This window comes from Arachis stenosperma, chromosome 9 (assembly GCF_014773155.1).
Source record: "Arachis stenosperma cultivar V10309 chromosome 9, arast.V10309.gnm1.PFL2, whole genome shotgun sequence".
Lineage (NCBI taxonomy): Eukaryota > Viridiplantae > Streptophyta > Magnoliopsida > Fabales > Fabaceae > Arachis > Arachis stenosperma.
Window position 1 is genome coordinate 125,469,421 of NC_080385.1, and position 6,000 is coordinate 125,475,420.

Consider the following 6,000-nt stretch of genomic DNA (forward strand, 5'->3'; position numbering starts at 1 on the left):
AAAGATTTAATTGAAAAGTTATGGGTTTAAAAAGATGTGATTGAGAAGATATGATTTGAAAACATTTTTAAAAGGTATGATTTGAAAACAAATTGAAAAGATATGATTTTAAAAATTAATGACTTGCCTAACAAGAAAAGATATGATTTGAAACTTTTAAACCTTTCTCAACAGAAAAGGCAACAATTTTTGAGATGTTCAATCAAATCATTAATTGTTAGTAAGTATCTTTTAAAAAGGAAAGAAATTGATTTTGAAAACATTTGATTGAAAAGATATGATTTGAAAAAGATTTGATTTGAAAAACTTTGAAAACTTGAAAAAAAATTGATTTTGAAACAAAATCTTCCCCTAGCACCATCCTGGCGTTAAACGCCCAGAATGGTATACATTCTGGCGTTTAACGCCCAAAATGCTACCTTTTTGGGCGTTAAACGCCCAACCAGGTACCCTGGCTGGCGTTTAAACGCCAGTCTGCCTTCTTCACTGGGCATTTTTGAATGCTCAGCTTTTTCTGTATAATTCCTCTGCAGTATGTTCTGAATCTTCAATTCTTTGTATCATTGACTTGAAAAGACACAAATTAAAAATATTTTTGGATTTTTAATAATCAAAATGCAACAAGAATCAAATAACAATGCATGCAAGACACCAAACTTAGCAGTTTGTATACTACTGACACTATATGAGACACATAAACACTCAAGTCAAAAGAATTCAAAGATCAGAACAAAGAAATATATGCATGGATTCGAAAATTATAACAAAAACATGCATTTGACACCAAACTTAGGATGAGACACTAAACTTAAGCAAAAAACATCAAATATTTTTTGTCTTTTTATGATTTTGTAATTTTTTTTTTTGTGTTTTTCGAAAATTAAATGGGAAAAAGTATCAAAATTCTTAATGAGAATTCCAGGAATCAGTGCAGTGCTAGTCTAAGACTCCGGTCCAGGAATTAGACATGGCTTCACAGCCAGCCAAGCTCTCAAAGAAAGCTTCGGTCCAAAACACTAGACATGACCAAAGGTCAGCCAAATCTTAGCAGATCACTGCTCCAAGGGCAAAATTGATGAGAATCAACAAGCTCTTGTGGTGATAAGTTGAAACCTCGGTCCAATCAGATTAGACATGGCTTCTCAGCCAGCCAGATTTCAGCAAATCATCATGAAACTCTAGAATTCATCTTCAAGAATTTCGAAAAAAAATAAATACCTAATCTAAGCAACAAGATGAACCGTCAGTTGTCCAAACTAGAACAATCCCAGGCATTGTTACCAAAAGCTTGCTCAAAACTTGAACAATCCCCGGCAACGGCGCCAAAAACTTTGTGCGCGAAATTGTGAATAATACTTTTTCACAACTCAAATAATCCCCGGTAATGGCTCCAAGAACTTGGTGGCTCAATACCATGGCATTACACAACTTCGCACAACTAACCAGCAAGTGCACTGGGTCGTCCAAGTAATAAACCTTACGTGAGTAAGGGTCGATCCCACGGAGATTGTTAGTATTGAAGCAAGCTATGGTCATCTTGTAAATCTTAGTCAGGCAAACTCAAATATATATGATGATGAACGAAAATAACATAGAAGATAAAGATAGTGATACTTATGTATATCATTGGTGTAAGAGCTTCAGACAAGTGTATGAAGATGCCTTCCCTTCCGTCTCTCTGCTTTCCTACAGCCTTCATCCAATCCTTCTTACTCCTTTCCATGGCAAACTCGTGTAGGGTCTCACTGTTGTCAGCAGCTACCTCCCATCCGCGCAGTGAAAGCTAATGCACACACTCTGTCACAGTGCTGCCAATCACCGGTTTGGTTCCTCCCCTACCGGAATAGAATAACTCTTTTGCGTCTGTCACTAACGCCCAGTAGGTACAGGTTTGAAGCACGTCACAGTCATTCAATCATTGAATCCTACTCAGAATACCACAGACAAGGTTAGACCTTCCGGATTCTCTTGAATGCTGCCATCAGTTCTTGCCTATACCACGAAGACTCTGATCTCACGGAATGGCTGGCTCGTTTGTCAGGCGAGCACTCGGTTGTCAGGCGATCAACCATGCATCGTGCAATCAGAAATCCAAGAGATATTCACTAAGCCTCAGATGCTTGTAGAACAAGAATGGTTGTCAGTCACCTTGTTCATGGGTGAGAATGGTGATGGGCGTCAATCATCACCTTCATCATGTTGAAGAACAAGTGATATCTTGGTAAAAGAACAAGCGAAATTGAATGAAAGAACAATAGTAATTGCATTAATACTCGAGGTACAGCAGAGCTCCACACCTTAATCTATGGTGTAGAAACTCCACCGTTGAAAATACATAAGAACAAGGTTTAGGCATGGCCGAATGGCCAGCCTCCCAAAGGTCTAAGATAGCATAAAACAAAGATAGCTACCAAGATGTCCTAGATCTAATAGTAAAAGGTCCTACTTATAGAAAACTAGTACATAGATGAGTAAATGACATAAAAATCCACTTCCGGGCCCACTTGGTGCGTGCTTGGGCTGAGCAATGAAGCAAATTTCGTGTAGATACTCTCCTTGGAGTTAAACGCCAGCTTTGGTGCCAGTTTGGGCGTTTAACTCCCATTTGGGTGCCAGTTCCAGCGTTTAACGCTGGGATTTCTTGAGTGACTTGAACGCCGGTTTGGGCCATCAAATCTTGGGCTAAGTATGGACTATCATATATTGCTGGAAAGCCCAGGATGTCTACTTTCCAACGCCGTTGAGAGCGCGCCAATTGGGCTTCTGTAGCTCTAGAAAATCCGCTTTGAGTGCAGGGAGGTCAGAATCCAACAGCATCTGCATTCCTTTTGAGTCTCTGGATCAGATTTTTGCTCAGGTCCCTCAATTTTAGCCAGAAAATACCTGAAATCACAGAAAAACACACAAACTCATAGTAAAGCCCAGAAAAGTGAATTTTAATTAAAAACTAATAAAAATATACTAAAAACTAACTAGATCATATCAAAAACATACTAAAAACAATGCCAAAAAGTATACAAATTATCCGCTCATCAAGGACTCTCATGGAGCCTCAGAAATGCTCAGAACCGTGTTGGAACCTCCCAACACCAAACTTAGAGTTTGGATGTGGGGGTTCAACACCAAACTTAGAGTTTGGTTGTGGCCTCCCAACACCAAACTTAGAGTTTGACTGTGGGGGCTCTGCTTGGCTCTGTTTTGAGAGAAGCTCTTCATGCTTCCTCTCCATGATGATAGAGGGATGTCCTTGGGCCTTAAACACTGATGAGCGGATAATTTGTATGCTTTTTGGCATTGTTTTTAGTATGTTTTTGCTAGTTTTAGTTGAGTTTTTATTATATTTTTATTAGTTTTTAGTTAAAATTCACTTTTCTGGACTTTACTATGAGTTTGTGTGTTTTTCTGTGATTTCAGGTATTTTCTGGCTGAAATTGAGGGACCTGAGCAAAAATCTGATTCAGAGACTGAAAAGGACTGCAGATGCTGTTGGATTCTGACCTCCCTGCACTCGAAGTGGATTTTCTGGAGCTACAGAAGCCCAATTGGCGCGCTCTTAACGGCGTTGGAAAGTAGACATCCTGGCTTTCCAGCAATATAATAGTCCATACTTTGCCCAAGATTTGATGGCCCAAACCGGCGTTCAAAGTCACCCTCAGAATTCCCAGCGTTAAACGCCCAAACTGGCATAAGAATGGGAGTTAAACGCCCAAACTGGCACTAAAACGGGAGTTAACGCCAAGAAGAGTCTCTACACGAAAATTACTTCATTGCTCAGCCCAAGCACACACCAAGTGGGCCCGGAAGTGGATTTTATGTCATTTACTCATTTCTGTACACCCTAGGCTACTAGTTTTCTATAAGTAGGACCTTTTACTATTGTATTTTCATCTTGGTTCTTCTGGTTCCCTCTTTGGGGGCCGAAACCAATGATCACACTGTCTTATGTATTTTCAACGGTGGAGTTTCTACACACATAGATTAAGGTGTGGAGCTCTGCTGTACCTCGAGTATTAATGCAATTACTATTGTTCTTCATTCAATTCCGCTTGTTTTGTCCAAGATATCACTTGTTCTTCAACATGATGAAGGTGATGATTGACGCCCATCACCATTCTCACCCATGAACAAGGTGACTGACAACCATTCTTGTTCTACAAGCATCCGAGGCTTAGTGAATATCTCTGGATTCTTCGGAGTCTTCGTGGAATAGGCAGGACCTGATGGCGGCATTCAAGAGAATCCGGAAGGTCTAAACCTTGTCTGTGGTATTCTGAGTAGGATTCAATGATGAATGACTGTGACGTGCTTCAAACCTGTAACCTACTGGGCGTTAGTGACAGACGCAAAAGAGTTATTCTATTCCGGTAGGGGAGGGAACCAAACCGGTGATTGCAGCACTGTGACAGAGTGTGTGCATTAGCTTTCACTGCGCGGATGGGAGGTAGCTGCTGACAACAGTGAAACCCTACACGAGCTTGCCATGGAAAGGAGTAAGAAGGATGGATGAAGACAGTAGGAAAGCAGAGAGATGGAAGGGAAGGCATCTTCATATGCTTGTCTGAAGCTCTTACACCAATGATATACATAAGTATCTATCTTTATCTTTATGTATTTTCGTTTATCACTATACCCATTGAGTCTGCCTGACTGAGATTTACAAGATGACCATAGCTTGCTTCATACCACCAATCTCCGTGGGATCGACCCTTACTCACGTAAGGTATTACTTGGACGACCCAGTGCACTTGCTGGTTAGTTGTGCGAAATTGTAGTGATCACAATTTCGTGCACCAAACACCAAGGATTCTTCATTCACTTGAATGATCAACTCTCCTCTATCAACATCAATCACAACCTTTGCTGTGGCTAGGAAGGGTCTGCCAAGGATGATGGATTCATCCATGCACTTCCCAGTCTCTAGGACTATGAAATCAGTAGGGATGTAATGGTCCTCAATCTTCACCAAAACATTCTCTACAAGTCCATGAGCTTGTTTTCTTGAATTGTCTGCCATCTCTAATGAGATTCTTGCAGCTTGCACCTCAAGGATCCCTAATTTCTCCATTACAGAGAGGGGCATGAGGTTTACACTTGACCCTAAGTCACACAAGGCCTTCTTGAAGGTCATGGTGCCTATGGTACAAGGTATAGAAAACTTCCCAGGATCCTACCTCTTTTGAGGCAGTTTCTGCCTAGACAAGTCATTCAGTTCTTTGGTGAGCAAGGGTGGTTCATCCTCCCAAGTCTCATTTCCAAATAACTTGTCATTCAGTTTCATGATTGCTCCAAGGTATTTAGCAACTTGCTCTTCAGTGACATACTCATCCTCTCAGAGGAAGAATACTCATCAGAGCTCATGAATGGCAGAAGTAAGTCCAATGGAATCTTTATGGTCTCATTTTGAGCCTCAGATTCCCATTGTTCCTCATTGAGGAACTAGAGGAGATTGGTACACGCCTACTGAGGTCTTCCTCAGTGGCGTCCTCCTCTCTTTCCTCTCCATATCGGCCATGTCTATGGCTTTTGCACTCTCCTTTTGGATTTCTTCTGTATACTTGGGAGAGTGCTAGGAGGGAGTTCAGTAACTTTCTTGCTCAGCTGACCCACTGTCCTTCCAAATTTCTGATGGAGGACCTTGTTTCATTCATGAAACTTTGAGTGGTCTTTATTAGATCAGAGACCATTGTTGCTAAGTCAGAAGTATTCTGCTTAGAACTCTCTGTCTGTTGCTGAGAAGATGATAGAAAAGGCTTGCCATTGCTAAACCTGTTTCTTCCACCATTATTGTTATTGAAACCTTGTTGAGGTCTCTCTTGATTCTTCCATGAGAAATGGGGTGATTTCTCCATGAAGAATTGTAGGTGTTTCCATAGGGTTCTCCTAGGTAATTCACCTCTTCCATTGAAGGGTTCTCAGGATCATAGGCTTCTTCCTCAGAATGAAGCTTCCTTAGTATGCTTGGTGCATTTTGCATTCCAGACAGACTTTGAGAAATCAAAT